Source organism: Castor canadensis, chromosome 6, assembly GCF_047511655.1.
Source record: "Castor canadensis chromosome 6, mCasCan1.hap1v2, whole genome shotgun sequence".
In the NCBI taxonomy this organism is placed as follows: Eukaryota; Metazoa; Chordata; class Mammalia; order Rodentia; family Castoridae; genus Castor; species Castor canadensis.
Genome location: NC_133391.1, coordinates 30,876,286 through 30,895,514, shown reverse-complemented (window position 1 = coordinate 30,895,514; position 19,229 = coordinate 30,876,286). Strand labels below are relative to the sequence as shown.

The 19,229-nt window shown below is 42.5% G+C and overlaps 2 long non-coding RNA genes across 2 annotated transcripts; both read left to right on the top strand.

The window, feature by feature from the left end:
• The first annotated feature begins 1,528 nt into the window (after window positions 1-1,528).
• Window positions 1,529-2,599, top strand: LOC141423863 (uncharacterized). Its single transcript, XR_012448633.1, has 2 exons — window positions 1,529-1,590; window positions 2,502-2,599. It is a non-coding gene; the product is annotated as an uncharacterized lncRNA (long non-coding RNA).
• Window positions 2,600-15,778: 13,179 nt separating this feature from the next.
• On the top strand, window positions 15,779-16,849 carry LOC141423862 (uncharacterized). Its single transcript, XR_012448632.1, has 2 exons — window positions 15,779-15,840; window positions 16,752-16,849. It is a non-coding gene; the product is annotated as an uncharacterized lncRNA (long non-coding RNA).
• The last annotated feature ends 2,380 nt before the right edge of the window (window positions 16,850-19,229 follow it).

The following is a 19,229-nucleotide window of genomic DNA, read 5'->3' as shown; positions in this document are numbered from 1 at the left end:
CCACCACAGGGAGGCCCACCACAAGGACCACCTCAAGGACCACCACAAGGAGGCCGACAACAACGATCACCACAAGGGGGCCCACCACAAGGACCACCACAGGGAGGCCCACCACAAGGACCACCTCAAGGACCACCACAAGGAGGCCGACAACAGCGATCACCACAAGGTGGCCCACCACAAAGACCACCACAGGGAGGACCACCTCAAGGACCACCACAGGGAGGCCGACAACAACGGTCACCACAAGGACCACCACAAGGGGGCCCACCACAAGCACCACCACAAGGAGGCCCACCACAAGGACCACCTCAAGGAGGACGACAACAACGATCACCACAAGGGGGCCCACCACAAGGACCACCACAGGGAGGCCCACCACAAGGACCACCTCAAGGACCACCACAAGGAGGACGACAACAACGGTCACCACAAGGACCACCCCAAGGGGGCCCACCACAAGCACCAACACAAGGAGGCCCACCACAAGGACCACCCCAAGGAGGCCGACAACAACGATCACCACAAGGGGGCCCACCACAAGGACCACCACAGGGAGGCCCACCACAAGGACCACCTCAAGGACCACCACAAGGAGGCCGACAACAACGATCACCACAAGGGGGCCCACCACAAGGACCACCACAAGGAGGCCCGCCACAAGGACCACCTCAAGGACCACCACAAGGAGGCCGACAACAACGATCACCACAAGGGGGCCCACCACAAGGACCACCACAGGGAGGCCCACCACAAGGACCACCTCAAGGACCACCACAAGGAGGCCGACAACAGCGATCACCACAAGGTGGCCCACCACAAAGACCACCACAGGGAGGACCACCTCAAGGACCACCACAGGGAGGCCGACAACAACGGTCACCACAAGGACCACCACAAGGGGGCCCACCACAAGCACCACCACAAGGAGGCCCACCACAAGGACCACCTCAAGGAGGACGACAACAACGATCACCACAAGGGGGCCCACCACAAGGACCACCACAGGGAGGCCCACCACAAGGACCACCTCAAGGACCACCACAAGGAGGACGACAACAACGGTCACCACAAGGACCACCCCAAGGGGGCCCACCACAAGCACCACCACAAGGAGGCCCACCACAAGGACCACCCCAAGGAGGCCGACAACAACGATCACCACAAGGGGGCCCACCACAAGGACCACCACAGGGAGGCCCACCACAAGGACCACCTCAAGGACCACCACAAGGAGGCCGACAACAACGATCACCACAAGGGGGCCCACCACAAGGACCACCACAAGGAGGCCCGCCACAAGGACCACCTCAAGGACCACCACAAGGAGGCCGACAACAACGATCACCACAAGGGGGCCCACCACAAGGACCACCACAGGGAGGCCCACCACAAGGACCACCTCAAGGACCACCACAAGGAGGCCGACAACAACGATCACCACAAGGGGGTCCACCACAAGGACCACCACAAGGGGGCCCACCACAAGGACCACCACAAGGAGGCCAACAGCAACAATCACCACAAGGGGGCCTACCACAAGGACCACCACAAAGCCAAGCTTCTCAGTAATCCACAATTCAATGTCAGGTAGGATTTAATTTTCAACTCCATGAAAATCCCTAGACTCAAATTAATCACATTTAACTTGTTGAAATTACCTGGACTTTGATCCCATATCCGTTATTACTATTTAGATACTCGGCCTTTGTGAAACACTGCTCCAACTTTCTGTTGTACCATGATCACCTGTCTTAACTTGGGTCCCTTTTGGGAACAAGTGCTGTGTCTCCCTAGGCCTGTGCTCCTTGCTTAGACTCAATGGCTTCCCACCTTGCGTTCCCACCTGATCTCTCTCTGCTCAGTGCTGTCTCTAATCAGGACTCTCAGATCCAGTGTCTCTGGTACATGATCACATTTGATTTTTCATACATTTAGACTAGTACTTGTTCAACTTTTAAGGGATTGTACCTAAACAGAGAGCCATGAAGCTCAATGTTGGAAGCACATCTCATTATACCTTCCAAACCCTTCCCCAGCATCCACTATAATTAATTCTGTTGGCCAATCTCTTATAAATATTGCTTGCATTAAATATGTGGGCTCACCTCTCCATTCATATGGTCGCGCTTTATATTCAAATCTCTTTGTTATACTCATTTATTTCTTTATTCCCTTATATTTTAGTTTTGGTGATTCTGGGGTTTGAACACAAAGCCTGGTGCTTGCTATGTACTCATTCTGACACTTGAGGCATACCACCAGCATTTTGTGCTTAGGCTACTTTTTGTAGATAAGGATTTGCTTCTTGCTCAGGGTAGTATGAAACCGTACTACCTTTTACCTTTGCTCCCCCGTAATTGGGATTATGGACACGTGCCACCACATCAACCTTACTTTTTGGCTGTCTGGAACTGCCATCCTCACAATCTCCACCTCCCAGTAGCACCCAGTTGGTCAAGTACTCCCTGTAACATTCCCTCCTTCTTTCTTTCTTTCAGAAAGTGAGCGCGAAGATGTTCTTCAGAAAACTATGTCATTGGAAGAATATGGTCATAATTCTATCCTCACTAAATCAATAAAATAAGGAGTATGCAAATTCTGATTGCCCTTTCTCTTTCTCAGCGTGCGTGGACACAATATAGGAACATCGATCACCCTTGCTAATGGATGCGTCCGTCTGCCAGATTAATGATATATCTTGTACCCAAACTTCTGTGCATTCTAACATAAGTGCAATTTTCAATTATTTGTAGTATTCTGAAAATCACATTCTTACAATTTTAAGGAAGCACAGAGAATAGGAAAAAAAGTGAATGAAATTTAGAGGCAGAGGATCCTTGACATTTCCAGATAATAAGCCTGTTTTCTCATTAGAGTCCACTTTATTCAATTCCCCTCACTTCATGTTGGAACAACTACCTCTCACATATGTAAGCTCAGTTTTTATGAAATCTTGGGTAAAATTCTTTGGTATAGAAGCATGAGATAACACAAAACAAAACAAAACCAAAACGAAGAAAATGCCAGTGTATGAGAAACGTATAGCCAACCGTATACATAATTGGAAAATATGAAAGCTTTCACTCTAAAATCAGAAAGTTGATAAGGGTACCCAGTGACTCAACTCTTATTCAGAGGAATTCTTAAAGTTTTAGCCAGAGGAGTAAGGCAATAGAATGAAATTAAGTTACCTGGGTAGCAAAGGAGTATTCAGAAAACTCTTAGGTCTAATAAACACTTGCAGCAAGCAAGAGGACACAAAATCAACATATACACCTCCGACGTTTCCTATATACCAAGAACAAAGACGCTGGTAATGAAATCAGGAAAATACTCACATTCGTGCCTGAAAAAAAATGAATGAAATACTTAGGAATAAACCTATCATAGGAAGTGAAAGACCTCTAAGACAAAAATGATAAAGCACTGAAAAACATTGAATGAAACACTAGAATATGGGGAAAACTCCCATGTTCAAGGATCAGAAGAATTAATATCGTGAAAATGGATATACTACTCAAAGCAATCTATACATTCAATGCAGTCCTCCTTAAAATACCAGTGGACTATTTCACAGAAAAACAAACCAGAAACTCATATGGAGGCACAAAGGTCACTGAATAAGCAAAGCAGTCCTGAACAAGAAAAGCAACCACGGGGGTGACACCATCCATGACTTCAAATTCCCCCACAGAGCCAGAGTAACATAAACAACATGCTATGGCCCAAAACAGACATGTAGACAAATGGAATAGAGTAAGTGATCCAGGGAAAAAAAAATCTATGATGCACACCACCACCTGATTGCTGACAAATTTGCCATGAAACTTCCGTACGGCCCAGGAAAAATTACCAAAGTGAAGAGACAGCCTACAGAATGGGAAAAACAAAATCTTTGCCACACATTCATCCAACAGGAGAGAGATATCCACCATGATTTTTATAATTTTTTTTTCATTTCTCTATGGGGTGCGGTACACTGTAGGATTTACAAAGGTTGTTACAATACCCCCTCTACTGCTCTCCTTCATCCCGCCTCCTCCAACTCCTGCAACAATTTCAACAGGTATCATTGCTGCACTTACATAAGACTGTATACATGATCTGTCCCATATTCATCCTCCTACCCTTTTCCCCTGGAGATGTACAGGACACAATAAATACATAAATAAACACCAAAAGTACAAATAATCCAATTAGGAAATGGAAAATGTATTGAAAATACAGTTCTCAAGTGAATCGCTAATGACCAAGTAATACATGGGGAAAAGCTCAATAAACATAGCCATCAGATAAATGCAAATCCAAACTACATTCTGGAAGTTGGTACCACTCAATGTGGGGAGGATGGAAGGAAAGGTGGTAGGGCGGTGACTGTAGTGGAATCATTATGTACTCATGTATGAGAACAGAAAAAGGAGACATTTCAAAGCTATTCCATGAATGGGGATGGGAGGTTTAAAGGAGAATGATGGAGGCGGTAAATTCAACTATGATGTATTATAGGAGATTTGTAAATGTCACATGTACCCCCATTACAACAATAGTATGGTAATAAAAACATAGACTACAATGAAAACACCAAAAATAAAATATCCAAAGAAATGGGTATTTACAAATCTTTTAAATTGACTTTTCAACTTAATTGTATGGTGCCCAACAAGTATGGTGTGCAAATTACTCCATTCTTTGGAATGTACTGAGAATTGTTTATGTTGAGAACTGTGCATAGCCAATTTTTGTAAATCTTAGAGTGACCAATCATCCTAAATTTTTTGAGACAAAGGAGTGCGATGAAGGATAATTAGTGCTAAAGTCGAGAACATTGTGGGAGAATGGGGATGATTTGGTTATCTAACATTTACCAAATAATAATGTGGATTCTCTACTCAGGTGCAGTAGAGAACCTCGTCTACTCATATATTTTAACAATTTTGAATTAAACATTTTATTTGGAGTAGATTACGGCCTCGCATGCAGTTATAAGAAATAATACAGGGAAATTTATCACCTTCTCTACGGTAACACATTGCAAAACTGTAGTAGAATTTCATAAGCAGGAATTTCAGATTTTACCAATTTCACTTGCACTCATTCACGAGTGTGTTTAGTTTCACACGACTTTGTCACACGTATCGTTTGCATACCACCACCACTTCATAACAAAGACCCCTCCTGTTGCCCTTTGTAACCTGAACAGCGGCCGCTCATCCTCCCACCCTCCCCCATGTCCATAACTGCTGGTGACTCCTAAATCTGTTTTCCACTTCTGTAGTTTTCCCATTTCAAAATCTTATATAAATGGAATCATACAATAAAAAACAAAAAAATAAACACCAAAAAACAACTACTTTGAGATTCCACCTCACACATCAGATCGGCTACCATCCCCAAAACAATAAAATATACTGGCAGCAATGCAGTAAAAGGAACACTGATTCAGTGTGCTAGAAATGTAAATTTGCCCATCCATTACGGAAATAACATGGAGGTTTCTGAAAAAACTTAAAGATAGAACTCCCATGTGACCCAGACAGCACTCATGGGTGTGAATCCGAAAGATCAGAGTGAGCTTGCTGTAGAGATACGGTTACACTCACTTTGATAAACAACACTAGTTACCATAGAAAATTATGGGCCCAATGAAGATACAACCAGAAGTTGTTTGTTCAAATGATGAAATCTAAACACTCTGTGGCCCATATTACTCAGATAAATTAACACTTACACACAAGTACAAATTACAAACAATTCAAGAGGACAATCACATAGAGTATGTTTGCAAAAGACACTCAGCTTCATAATCATGGTAAAGAAGCACCATGCTTTGAATAATCAGACTGATAACATGAAAAATGATTGTACATTATGATTGATCTTCCTGATGTTTCTTATACATGAATCACACACACACACACACATGAATGTAGACTCATTTACGTCCACATCACCCACTTAAGAAAAAGACTTTCTAGGACTATCTTCAGATATTACTCAAAAACACGCACTCTGGGAATTTGGCTAAGAGCATAATTGATACAGACTCCAACAGTATGATTTCTGCTAAAGTCACACCAGGTCCCTGTTGATCTGTGGACTTCTGATTGTTGTTCTTTCACCCACTAACAAGACAGTAATTCCTATTTTTCTACCATATGAACCTGCACGAACAGCTTTCATTAATTTTGCCCAAACACACCAATACTGGACACAGGCAGAGCTGAGGTGCTTCGACCCCCTGAGGAAGTCTTTGACCTCTTGATCTAATCAATGCCGTTCTCTTGTGCTACGAAGATCTTGGTAAAATTTCTAAAACAAACTCTGCCATTACTTGGATGGAAAAGGTTGTCAGCACTAAGTAAATCAGGAAAAAATAAAGACAAAGCATAATAACCCTGACTGTAATTTCTTAAGATCCTGATCAGAAGTTCTACCAACAGCTGGTTTCCAATGGGCAGTGAAGTTTCTCTCATCTTTTACATTCTGTGACCAAGGTATCCAGGACAATACCTCAAGATGCTGCAGGATGGGTTCAGTTGTGTTTTTATGGAAATCTTGTTATTCCCAAAACAACCCAAAATAACTCCCATGCATATATTGTGTGTGCCTACCATAGCTGCTATGTTCCACAGCAGATATTAGAGGGAATGTTGGATTCTCACTGGCTTTTGTACAAACAAAGAAGACATGTATCTTTCATTGCATTGTGGGGTTTTTCCCTTTCTCTAACCTCTACGTAATTTAAGCAAATCGCATATACCTTTCAGCTAGCGTAATTTCAAACCTAATGTATGGAACATACAGGAAACGTCTAAATTGGTAGGTGAAACACAGTTCTCTGCTGCAAACTTGAGTGGTTCTTTGTCACTGATGATTGATTTACTGGGAATGGTGAATCCATGAAAAAGATTTAGAGTAAATGATCTGTAACTTTCTCCTTGCAAAACAATTTAGTATTTTGGAGGAAAAGCCAGGATGCCAATCATCCCTACAATTAGCTACTGACATCTTCATTGGTTGCCAGCCGTACACTCAGAAACACATATTCATCAACCTGGCCAACATACATTTCAGTTGGTTTCTCAAAAATTTGGAAGGAACTGAAAGGCATGATTAATACTTTTTCAAAGCAAAGAACGGGTCTCAGTGAACTTATTGAGAATTGAATCCCCTCACTTCACATACAGGCTTCTTAGCTAGTAATGTTTATCAAGCATTACCCTCACACTTGGCTCACTCACAAAGGCTTCCCTCCTGAATCTACAGAACAACATAAATATAATTAAAATATTCACAAACTTTGTAGGTATTCTTGGAATACCTTACGGAATTGATTCTATCTAAAGAACAAGAGTATCTGCATTTATTCAGATGTGATTTTGTGTTCCTCACAATTAAATAATTTCAGTGATATTTGTGTTGTAATTTTTCTGCCTTCTAGCCTTTGTTGTTACTTGCAGAAAGTTCAATTGTCATACGCCTAACAGTCTTAAATGGTGGCTGGTATATCTTAATATCAAATTAGACTATGTTGCTAAACCCACTAACTTTATGTGATAAATTCTTAATTCTTGGGGATTACACAGGATAATTATGAGGTTAAAAATATTAAGCGCAAGAAAAATCTGTTTTGTCATGTTTGTTCAAAAACATATCTGAGTTGCATGATTTCAACTAATGTGCTTTGACAATTATTTCCTGAGTGTTAACGTAGACTGAGGCATTGGTGGCAGCCACCATGATATAATTCAGAGCCATAAGTCATAGGAAATTTCATATTGTCGGGAAAAAATATTTTAAGATATAACCAGAATGTGATGCTGTGTTTTAAACCTTTATATCCCTACTACTACATTGATATAGTTTCACAACAAACGTAGCGATAGATTTTGCAGGAAAGGTTCTGGACACAGAGACCTGAATAATTGGATAGACACACAATGGAGAGAAGGCAAATTAGCCCAAAATATTATTCCTTAAATAGAATTAGCGTCTTTGACAAAAAAAAAAAACTAGACTTCCAGGGGAGATAAATTGTCTTCAAGTTATTAGAAGTATTCCCTTAGTCATTGACCCATGGGAATAGCTTATGTTCACCTTCAGAGTGACTCACTTATGGCCAGAGATTGCCCAAAAGATTATACGAGTGGTGATAGGCAATGGCCATGTGATTTTAGAACTCAGAGAATAGTTTAGAAAAGAACTCTGACATTGTATGAAGCAGTCATCAGAAGCTTAATAAATCTTCACAGCATGTATTTTCAGAATAACCTCATACCTAGATACTAAATGGAAAGATTACACAGAAAAATGATTTCCACATTTTCTCCATAGTCTGAAAATTCTTGTGAGCAGTCTCTTCCTCAATGTGTAACAACTAACTTGTTGCAATGCATAAAAGCAGAGTTAGACAGAATTATTCTGAGAGGGGCAGCTCCATCGTCCCCTCTCCAAACACAAATTTAATATTCCTTCCATACCAGAAATGCCATTGGGTGCAAGATAATCTACATTGATGTGTGACGATGGTCAGCCAAATATGTACTCTCTAAGGCCACTACTACAGACCATAACTGATGCCATGACACAGGTGGCATCCCATTCTTGGACACCTACGTAACCTTGATTTTGAGTTGGATGTTGGAAGAAATCTCTCCCTTTTTTTTTTTTTTTTTTTTGTATTTCTGCATGGTTCAAGTTTTATCTTTCTTAGCAGAACATAGTTGATTAGGAAACAGCAGAACCAGGCCTAGGACTGGATAAACAACCCACATAGGTTACAAAGTTAGAAGATCCACTTGATTACAGAGTCAGTAATTGATCGAGGGCCACATAAAGTTTTATGCACTAGGTACCTTTCCACATTATTAAACACCAGATTATAGGGAAAAGGCTTGGAATTGAGAAATAATGTGTCCCTCTGTGTCAAGCAAGAGATCTGATTAAAGATAGAGCTGCTTGTTCTCCACGGAGATATTTGCTTACGTTAACTGTAAATTTAAGGTCACTTCCTTTGCCAGAAGGGAAGATGGACAAGTCACTTCCAGTGATCAGAGATTTTAAGGTCAGAGGGTTCTATTTTGGGGATTCCCTTCCAGTGATATGTGCTTACTGCATGTACACATATGGCTCCTGACCCCCACCTAATCTCTCTGAGGGGGCTGAGGCTTGGGGATCAGTGCTGTAATGTCTTAGTAGTCCTGGTGCTTCTTCTATGACTAGTAAACAGTCTTAGATCCTCTGTTACTAACAGAAATAGCTGGGTAACAACTTAACTTTCAATATGTTTTGTCAACAAGGAATAAGGCACTGGCCAAAGGCATGCTTTCTGGAAAGAATGCTGAAAATCCGACATGCAGATTAATGGAATTTGTGGACATTCTGTAGGAATTAGTGACTGGAATGTTCAACAATCTCTTTGGTCAATTGGTCACTAAGTAACTCTCGATTATGTCGTTCATGAAGGAAGAAGTGGCAGAAGTGCTTAAATACTGGGCACTAGGCGGTAGAGTTGAAACCACCATCTCTAAAGGTGCTTTTAGTGTTTGCTCTCTGCTCTAGAATCTAGAAGATAGAAGAATGAAAGACATCCCAAATGTGGAGAAGGTCTTTGGATAAACCTATAATCAGATGTCTATTTCATTACACCATGAGCAACTAGTGAATGCCTTGAATTTGAAAGTACATGTGTGTATCTCATAGGCATAAAGACTTTTACTCATTCACCCCTGATTACCTCTATCCCTCCACTCTCACCTCCATCGTTGTAAGGACTGAGACTGTACCTCTCACCCTAAGGAGCTCCAAAGGTATTACACACCCATGCAAGCATATCATGAAACTTCAAGGAAGAAAGTGGCACAAATTTTTATACCTTTGTTGTGTACGTCCTCAGATTTCAATTCTACTTGGACTAGTGTGGGGAATAAAATGTGAGGAATAAAGGGTGCGCCACAGTGAACAGTGAGCAGACAAGAAAGGAAAAGACCCTTGGACTTAATACCTGAGATAAAAAGAAAATGTTTGCTGGCACTTCTGTTGTGCTTAGGAACCTGTAAGGCAACAGGATGCATTGTAATAAACTTGAAAATAGTAATTCTAAATTTTCATTGTGCATAAGGGCTCCTCTCTGCCTCTAACTCTGTCTCTTTCTGTCTCTCTCTGTCTCTCTCACTCTTTCTCTCTCTCTCTCTCTGTGTATCTCTCTCTGTGTCTCTCTGTCTGTTTCTCTCTCTCTCTATTTCTCTCTCTCCCTCTCTTTCTCTGTATTTCTCTCTTTGTCTGTCTCTGTCTCTCTCTCTCTCTCTCTCCCTCTCTCTCTCTCCACATCTTTCAGATTCAATCTGAAGAATAAATACACTTCGTAGCCTGGAATATACAATCTGCCACACACCCAAATGTTTAAGATGTTAATATCATAAAAATGTGTATCTTGAAATAAAACATGGAAGTAATTTATTGTATTGTGCTCTTAAATGGAACGAGAAAGTCCCTGTCCTGAAAGATAATGTCCTTGTTCACCTTGAAGAAACGTGACTCATTGATTAGTCACTTGAATTTAATCCCTCTTTTAAGGATGTCTACTTATCTGCTGTTTGTATTCCTTTATAAATATGTGAGGAGATAGATGCTGCCACATATCACCTATGAGAAAAGTTGGGATTGTATTTCCCTGAGAATTCAGAACAGTATCAAAGGTTCATGTGCATCCTCACATTAATAAAATAACAATGAGCTGAGGCTATTACCAACTCCAAATAAAGATAATGAGCGTGGCTGTAGTCCCCATCCCCAACCTCTACAAATGCAACTCCAGATGTAAGGACAGGATCTGGGTGACACTTCAGCCAGAAGATGAGAAGCAGTGCCGTGGATGTATTTTTATGTGCTTTGGTAGAAAACTCTTTCAACAGTCTGCCTCGTGGCTTTCCATACTTACATATCCATTGTGATTAGAGGAAGCAAAGCAGATCCATTTAAAAGAGCAACCTTCGATTAGCTAATATTCAGGTGACCCCCCATACCAGCCTATGTAAGCATGGACCAAGAAGCACATGCAAGACCTGAATTGCCAGGCTATTTATATCTGAGAAATAGAGAATATATCTATTGTTATGAAAGGGAAAACAAAACAACTAATTAGAACACTTATTATGCTGATGACTTTTAAAAATTCATTTATTGAAGAAAAAAATTTTCTGGGGAGCCAGAATCTGTAGGAAATCACAGTTTACTTCTTGAGATAACTGTGATTCTTTTCTAATTGTACCATCAAAATGTTTAATGTATTCAAAGGACACAATAATACTTCCAATTTCAATGATTTCCTCTAAGATGAGAAGTACTCAATGTCACGTACTAACACTGAGCACAAATATTCCCAGCCTACCAATATTCAGCTTTCCCGCTAAACCTCAGTTTAGTGTTTCAGGCTAATTAGTACCTCAGGAAGAGTAAGATGAGCACAGTTTTGGTTTTGGTTTCTTCTTTGTCTCACTTAGGGAATCCATCAAACTGTAAGAATGAGGAAAAGGACACATGGGAAAACAAGATGGCACCATGGATACATGTGCCCAGAACAAAACCCATGAAAGCACATAGAAAGAAGCCCCCAAGAAAGGAAGCTTATGAAAATCTTGCAATAACTATTTTAAATTTGGATTTATGTGCCACCCAGCTTCTGGAATTTGGGATAAGCTAATATGTGGATCCAAAAATCAACAATGCTTTTGATAGCATTTTACGTTTTCCATACATCCCATGAGGCAAAGGACAGCTTAAGTGCTGCAACACACCTTAAGATGCCATAGAGCCTTTGGCAGTCTTGCTCATTGTTTTAACCACACCATCCCATACTGCCAGTCTCTGTTTCAGCTCTTTCATAATCTCTGCCTTTAGTGTTTCTGTTCAGTTCATAGGTGATATTTTTCTTACCGCATGCATTAGTCTCATTTCATGCATTCTTGATGTTGGATGAGGTCAGGAAAAGGCCAAGGAGGATGTATATTTGGCAGAATCTCTACTCTCTTTGGGGAAGAACCAAGTCAAGGTCAAGGCTGACTTCCATCTGGAGTGATGCTTGTGAACTTGCCCACACAATGTGAGCAAGTTGGCTGGCACTCCTCTCTACTGTGTATCTCTGTCCTTCTTTTTCCTACCTGAATATCTTCCATAGCCACAGAGAGAGGGGAGTAATAAGTATCATGATATTCAAGGGAAAATTCTCCGTTTTGAAGAACATTATCAGATATTATCATAGTTCTCAACTGAAAATAGGTACCTAAGTATAATGCCATTGAGTTCCAAAATGGAGCAGGAGATTACTTTGTTCAACAGCAGAAGTATGGACAATCAGATTTTAGTGGCACTGATAAAAAAGTTCCTAGAAAACATTAAGGGCTAAACTCAATCTTGCAGGACACTTTTGAAAATGGGAAGTGGCCAAGAGAAGACTCAAATAAATGACATAGCGTGGAAATGTACTTTAAGTTTACTGTGTTGTGGATATCCCATGGTAGATTCTGAGGCCATTGTCATTTTAAAAGCCTACGAGAATATTTCTAACAGAATGCTTTAGACATTCTTGTTCTCCTACACAAAGGCTTCTATGCTAAGAAAGAAATCAAAGACTCTTGGGCTGTATTTCTGGGCCTCAAAATCTGGGAAGTCCAAGTGTTGTGTACAAAATCATTAGAGAAAAAAACTGCAGTATAATCAAAGACCTGGCTCAATATCATACCCAGAGGTTTACATACACTCTGATTGATGGAGTTTGGGTTAAAATGATGGCCAGATGGGCTGACAGAATTTCTCCATTGGTAGAGCGCCTGCCTAGCAAGGGTGAGGGTTGGAGGTCAAACGTCAGTATCACCAAAAGAAAAAGAAAAAAACAAAAGAAAGAAACTAAAACAAATGATATGATGACCAGAGATATGCACATTGTGACTACAAGATCAATGTCAACAACATAACACAACAGAAAAGGGAAAGATAGAGCCACACAGTCATAAAACCGAATGAATTCCACCAAATGTTAAAATACGACTAGTATGACTGCTTCCGTGGATATTGTCATTTCAAAACTTCTCAAATCTTATGTTGTAACCTGTAGAATGGCCCATTGTCAACCTCCTCCCCACCCATCCTGTTGGGCTACAATCCCAAGGAGCACCAAGGATGCAGGACATCCTGTTTAGTCGCGTGTGAGGTCAGCCAATATGGAGCTCAAAGGCACCATTCTTCTGCTCCTCCTTATAAAGGGAACAGTCCCATTTCACCCAGCACAGGCTTGGGAGCGGCTCCAGAGACCCCTCCGAGATGCTGGTCGTCCTGCTCTCAGTGGCCTTGCTGGCCCTGAGCTCAGCTCACAGACATGGTGAAGGTATGCAATGCACATTGCTGCTTTGAATCTACGTATAGGTTAAGAGACCAAATGGAAAAGTAAGAGTGTGCAAGGAGGGAAAAACATGAAAGAATGATAAGATCATAGAACTTTTAGGACAAGAGTAAGTCCCATTGTGTCCTCATTCCATGTCAAGGACTTAGGCTTTTTCACATATATTGGAGATCAATAAAATACTTTGGCAAGGTGAGAATTGCATATGTAGAACCCATCTCTCTGTGCTGAGAAAGATGCATAGCGATGGGAGAAGAATGGATAGAGGAAAGTCAGTTGTAAAGATGATGTGGTGATACAGTGGACAGGGATGACTGTAGTCTTTCTGAACAGTGGGCACAGCACAGCGGTAGGAGAAAAAATGCACATCAGGGCCATTTCTGGGAAAGAAGGTCAGATAAATAATTGGAAACTCCTATACTTCTTTGCTTTGCTTTATTTGTGGAGACTTCCTCTGAAAAGCCAATACCTCAAAGGATTGCTCCAATTCTCAAATGTGACATTCCATTTGATCCATTTATAGGTTAAGAGAAGCTCCCCTAAAAATGTAAGCAAGATGAAGATGGGCAGTTGGGAAGCAGGTTCTGAGAGAAGTAGATGGTGAGATAAGATCATTGAGGTTAAAAAGGCAGAGAGGACAGTGTTCAGTGACTAAGCTCTTCCATTCCTGCTGTACACACACAGGACTTGAACCCCTAAACCAGAGCCCACATCAGAGACCACAAGCTGAAGAACAACCACAAAGACCCTCTGGCATTGACGGTAACAACGATGAGGCTCCTCAGCAGGGAGTACAACAGCAAGGAGGCCCACCACAAGGACCACCTCAAGGAGGCCCACCACAAGGACCACCTCAAGGAGGCCCACCACAAGGACCACCTCAAGGAGGCCGACAACAACGATCACCACAAGGACCACCCCAAGGGGGCCCACCACAAGGACCACCACAAGGAGGCCCACCACAAGGACCACCTCAAGGAGGCCGACAACAACGATCACCACAAGGACCACCCCAAGGGGCCCCACCACAAGGACCACCACAAGGAGGCCCACCACAAGGACCACCTCAAGGAGGACGACAACAACGATCACCACAAGGGGGCCCACCACAAGGACCACCACAGGGAGGCCCACCACAAGGACCACCTCAAGGACCACCACAAGGAGGCCGACAACAACGATCACCACAAGGGGGTCCACCACAAGGACCACCACAAGGGGGCCCACCACAAGGACCACCACAAGGAGGCCCACCACAAGGGGGCCGACAACAACGATCACCACAAGGACCACCCCAAGGGGGCCCACCACAAGGACCACCACAAGGAGGCCCACCACAAGGACCACCCCAAGGAGGACGACAACAAAGATCACCACAGGGTCCACCACAAGGGGGCCCACCTCAAGGACCACCACTAGGAGGCCCACCACAAGGACCACCTCAAGGAGGCCGACAACAACGATCACCACAAGGACCACCCCAAGGGGGCCCACCACAAGGACCACCACAAGGAGGCCCACCACAAGGACCACCCCAAGGAGGACGACAACAACGATCACCACAAGGGGGCCCACCACAAGGACCACCACAGGGAGGCCCACCACAAGGACCACCTCAAGGACCACCACAAGGAGGCCGACAACAGCGATCACCACAAGGTGGCCCACCACAAAGACCACCACAGGGAGGACCACCTCAAGGACCACCACAGGGAGGCCGACAACAACGGTCACCACAAGGACCACCACAAGGGGGCCCACCACAAGCACCACCACAAGGAGGCCCACCACAAGGACCACCTCAAGGAGGACGACAACAACGATCACCACAAGGGGGCCCACCACAAGGACCACCACAGGGAGGCCCACCACAAGGACCACCTCAAGGACCACCACAAGGAGGACGACAACAACGGTCACCACAAGGACCACCCCAAGGGGGCCCACCACAAGCACCACCACAAGGAGGCCCACCACAAGGACCACCCCAAGGAGGCCGACAACAACGATCACCACAAGGGGGCCCACCACAAGGACCACCACAGGGAGGCCCACCACAAGGACCACCTCAAGGACCACCACAAGGAGGCCGACAACAACGATCACCACAAGGGGGCCCACCACAAGGACCACCACAAGGAGGCCCGCCACAAGGACCACCTCAAGGACCACCACAAGGAGGCCGACAACAACGATCACCACAAGGGGGCCCACCACAAGGACCACCACAGGGAGGCCCACCACAAGGACCACCTCAAGGACCACCACAAGGAGGCCGACAACAACGATCACCACAAGGGGGTCCACCACAAGGACCACCACAAGGGGGCCCACCACAAGGACCACCACAAGGAGGCCAACAGCAACAATCACCACAAGGGGGCCTACCACAAGGACCACCACAAAGCCAAGCTTCTCAGTAATCCACAATTCAATGTCAGGTAGGATTTAATTTTCAACTCCATGAAAATCCCTAGACTCAAATTAATCACATTTAACTTGTTGAAATTACCTGGACTTTGATCCCATATCCGTTATTACTATTTAGATACTCGGCCTTTGTGAAACACTGCTCCAACTTTCTGTTGTACCATGATCACCTGTCTTAACTTGGGTCCCTTTTGGGAACAAGTGCTGTGTCTCCCTAGGCCTGTGCTCCTTGCTTAGACTCAATGGCTTCCCACCTTGCGTTCCCACCTGATCTCTCTCTGCTCAGTGCTGTCTCTAATCAGGACTCTCAGATCCAGTGTCTCTGGTACATGATCACATTTGATTTTTCATACATTTAGACTAGTACTTGTTCAACTTTTAAGGGATTGTACCTAAACAGAGAGCCATGAAGCTCAATGTTGGAAGCACATCTCATTATACCTTCCAAACCCTTCCCCAGCATCCACTATAATTAATTCTGTTGGCCAATCTCTTATAAATATTGCTTGCATTAAATATGTGGGCTCACCTCTCCATTCATATGGTCGCGCTTTATATTCAAATCTCTTTGTTATACTCATTTATTTCTTTATTCCCTTATATTTTAGTTTTGGTGATTCTGGGGTTTGAACACAAAGCCTGGTGCTTGCTATGTACTCATTCTGACACTTGAGGCATACCACCAGCATTTTGTGCTTAGGCTACTTTTTGTAGATAAGGATTTGCTTCTTGCTCAGGGTAGTATGAAACCGTACTACCTTTTACCTTTGCTCCCCCGTAATTGGGATTATGGACACGTGCCACCACATCAACCTTACTTTTTGGCTGTCTGGAACTGCCATCCTCACAATCTCCACCTCCCAGTAGCACCCAGTTGGTCAAGTACTCCCTGTAACATTCCCTCCTTCTTTCTTTCTTTCAGAAAGTGAGCGCGAAGATGTTCTTCAGAAAACTATGTCATTGGAAGAATATGGTCATAATTCTATCCTCACTAAATCAATAAAATAAGGAGTATGCAAATTCTGATTGCCCTTTCTCTTTCTCAGCGTGCGTGGACACAATATAGGAACATCGATCACCCTTGCTAATGGATGCGTCCGTCTGCCAGATTAATGATATATCTTGTACCCAAACTTCTGTGCATTCTAACATAAGTGCAATTTTCAATTATTTGTAGTATTCTGAAAATCACATTCTTACAATTTTAAGGAAGCACAGAGAATAGGAAAAAAAGTGAATGAAATTTAGAGGCAGAGGATCCTTGACATTTCCAGATAATAAGCCTGTTTTCTCATTAGAGTCCACTTTATTCAATTCCCCTCACTTCATGTTGGAACAACTACCTCTCACATATGTAAGCTCAGTTTTTATGAAATCTTGGGTAAAATTCTTTGGTATAGAAGCATGAGATAACACAAAACAAAACAAAACCAAAACGAAGAAAATGCCAGTGTATGAGAAACGTATAGCCAACCGTATACATAATTGGAAAATATGAAAGCTTTCACTCTAAAATCAGAAAGTTGATAAGGGTACCCAGTGACTCAACTCTTATTCAGAGGAATTCTTAAAGTTTTAGCCAGAGGAGTAAGGCAATAGAATGAAATTAAGTTACCTGGGTAGCAAAGGAGTATTCAGAAAACTCTTAGGTCTAATAAACACTTGCAGCAAGCAAGAGGACACAAAATCAACATATACACCTCCGACGTTTCCTATATACCAAGAACAAAGACGCTGGTAATGAAATCAGGAAAATACTCACATTCGTGCCTGAAAAAAAATGAATGAAATACTTAGGAATAAACCTATCATAGGAAGTGAAAGACCTCTAAGACAAAAATGATAAAGCACTGAAAAACATTGAATGAAACACTAGAATATGGGGAAAACTCCCATGTTCAAGGATCAGAAGAATTAATATCGTGAAAATGGATATACTACTCAAAGCAATCTATACATTCAATGCAGTCCTCCTTAAAATACCAGTGGACTATTTCACAGAAAAACAAACCAGAAACTCATATGGAGGCACAAAGGTCACTGAATAAGCAAAGCAGTCCTGAACAAGAAAAGCAACCACGGGGGTGACACCATCCATGACTTCAAATTCCCCCACAGAGCCAGAGTAACATAAACAACATGCTATGGCCCAAAACAGACATGTAGACAAATGGAATAGAGTAAGTGATCCAGGGAAAAAAAAATCTATGATGCACACCACCACCTGATTGCTGACAAATTTGCCATGAAACTTCCGTACGGCCCAGGAAAAATTACCAAAGTGAAGAGACAGCCTACAGAATGGGAAAAACAAAATCTTTGCCACACATTCATCCAACAGGAGAGAGATATCCACCATGATTTTTATAATTTTTTTTTCATTTCTCTATGGGGTGCGGTACACTGTAGGATTTACAAAGGTTGTTACAATACCCCCTCTACTGCTCTCCTTCATCCCGCCTCCTCCAACTCCTGCAACAATTTCAACAGGTATCATTGCTGCACTTACATAAGACTGTATACATGATCTGTCCCATATTCATCCTCCTACCCTTTTCCCCTGGAGATGTACAGGACACAATAAATACATAAATAAACACCAAAAGTACAAATAATCCAATTAGGAAATGGAAAATGTATTGAAAATACAGTTCTCAAGTGAATCGCTAATGACCAAGTAATACATGGGGAAAAGCTCAATAAACATAGCCATCAGATAAATGCAAATCCAAACTACATTCTGGAAGTTGGTACCACTCAATGTGGGGAGGATGGAAGGAAAGGTGGTAGGGCGGTGACTGTAGTGGAATCATTATGTACTCATGTATGAGAACAGAAAAAGGAGACATTTCAAAGCTATTCCATGAATGGGGATGGGAGGTTTAAAGGAGAATGATGGAGGCGGTAAATTCAACTATGATGTATTATAGGAGATTTGTAAATGTCACATGTACCCCCATTACAACAATAGTATGGTAATAAAAACATAGACTACAATGAAAACACCAAAAATAAAATATCCAAAGAAATGGGTATTTACAAATCTTTTAAATTGACTTTTCAACTTAATTGTATGGTGCCCAACAAGTATGGTGTGCAAATTACTCCATTCTTTGGAATGTACTGAGAATTGTTTATGTTGAGAACTGTGCATAGCCAATTTTTGTAAATCTTAGAGTGACCAATCATCCTAAATTTTTTGAGACAAAGGAGTGCGATGAAGGATAATTAGTGCTAAAGTCGAGAACATTGTGGGAGAATGGGGATGATTTGGTTATCTAACATTTACCAAATAATAATGTGGATTCTCTACTCAGGTGCAGTAGAGAACCTCGTCTACTCATATATTTTAACAATTTTGAATTAAACATTTTATTTGGAGTAGATTACGGCCTCGCAT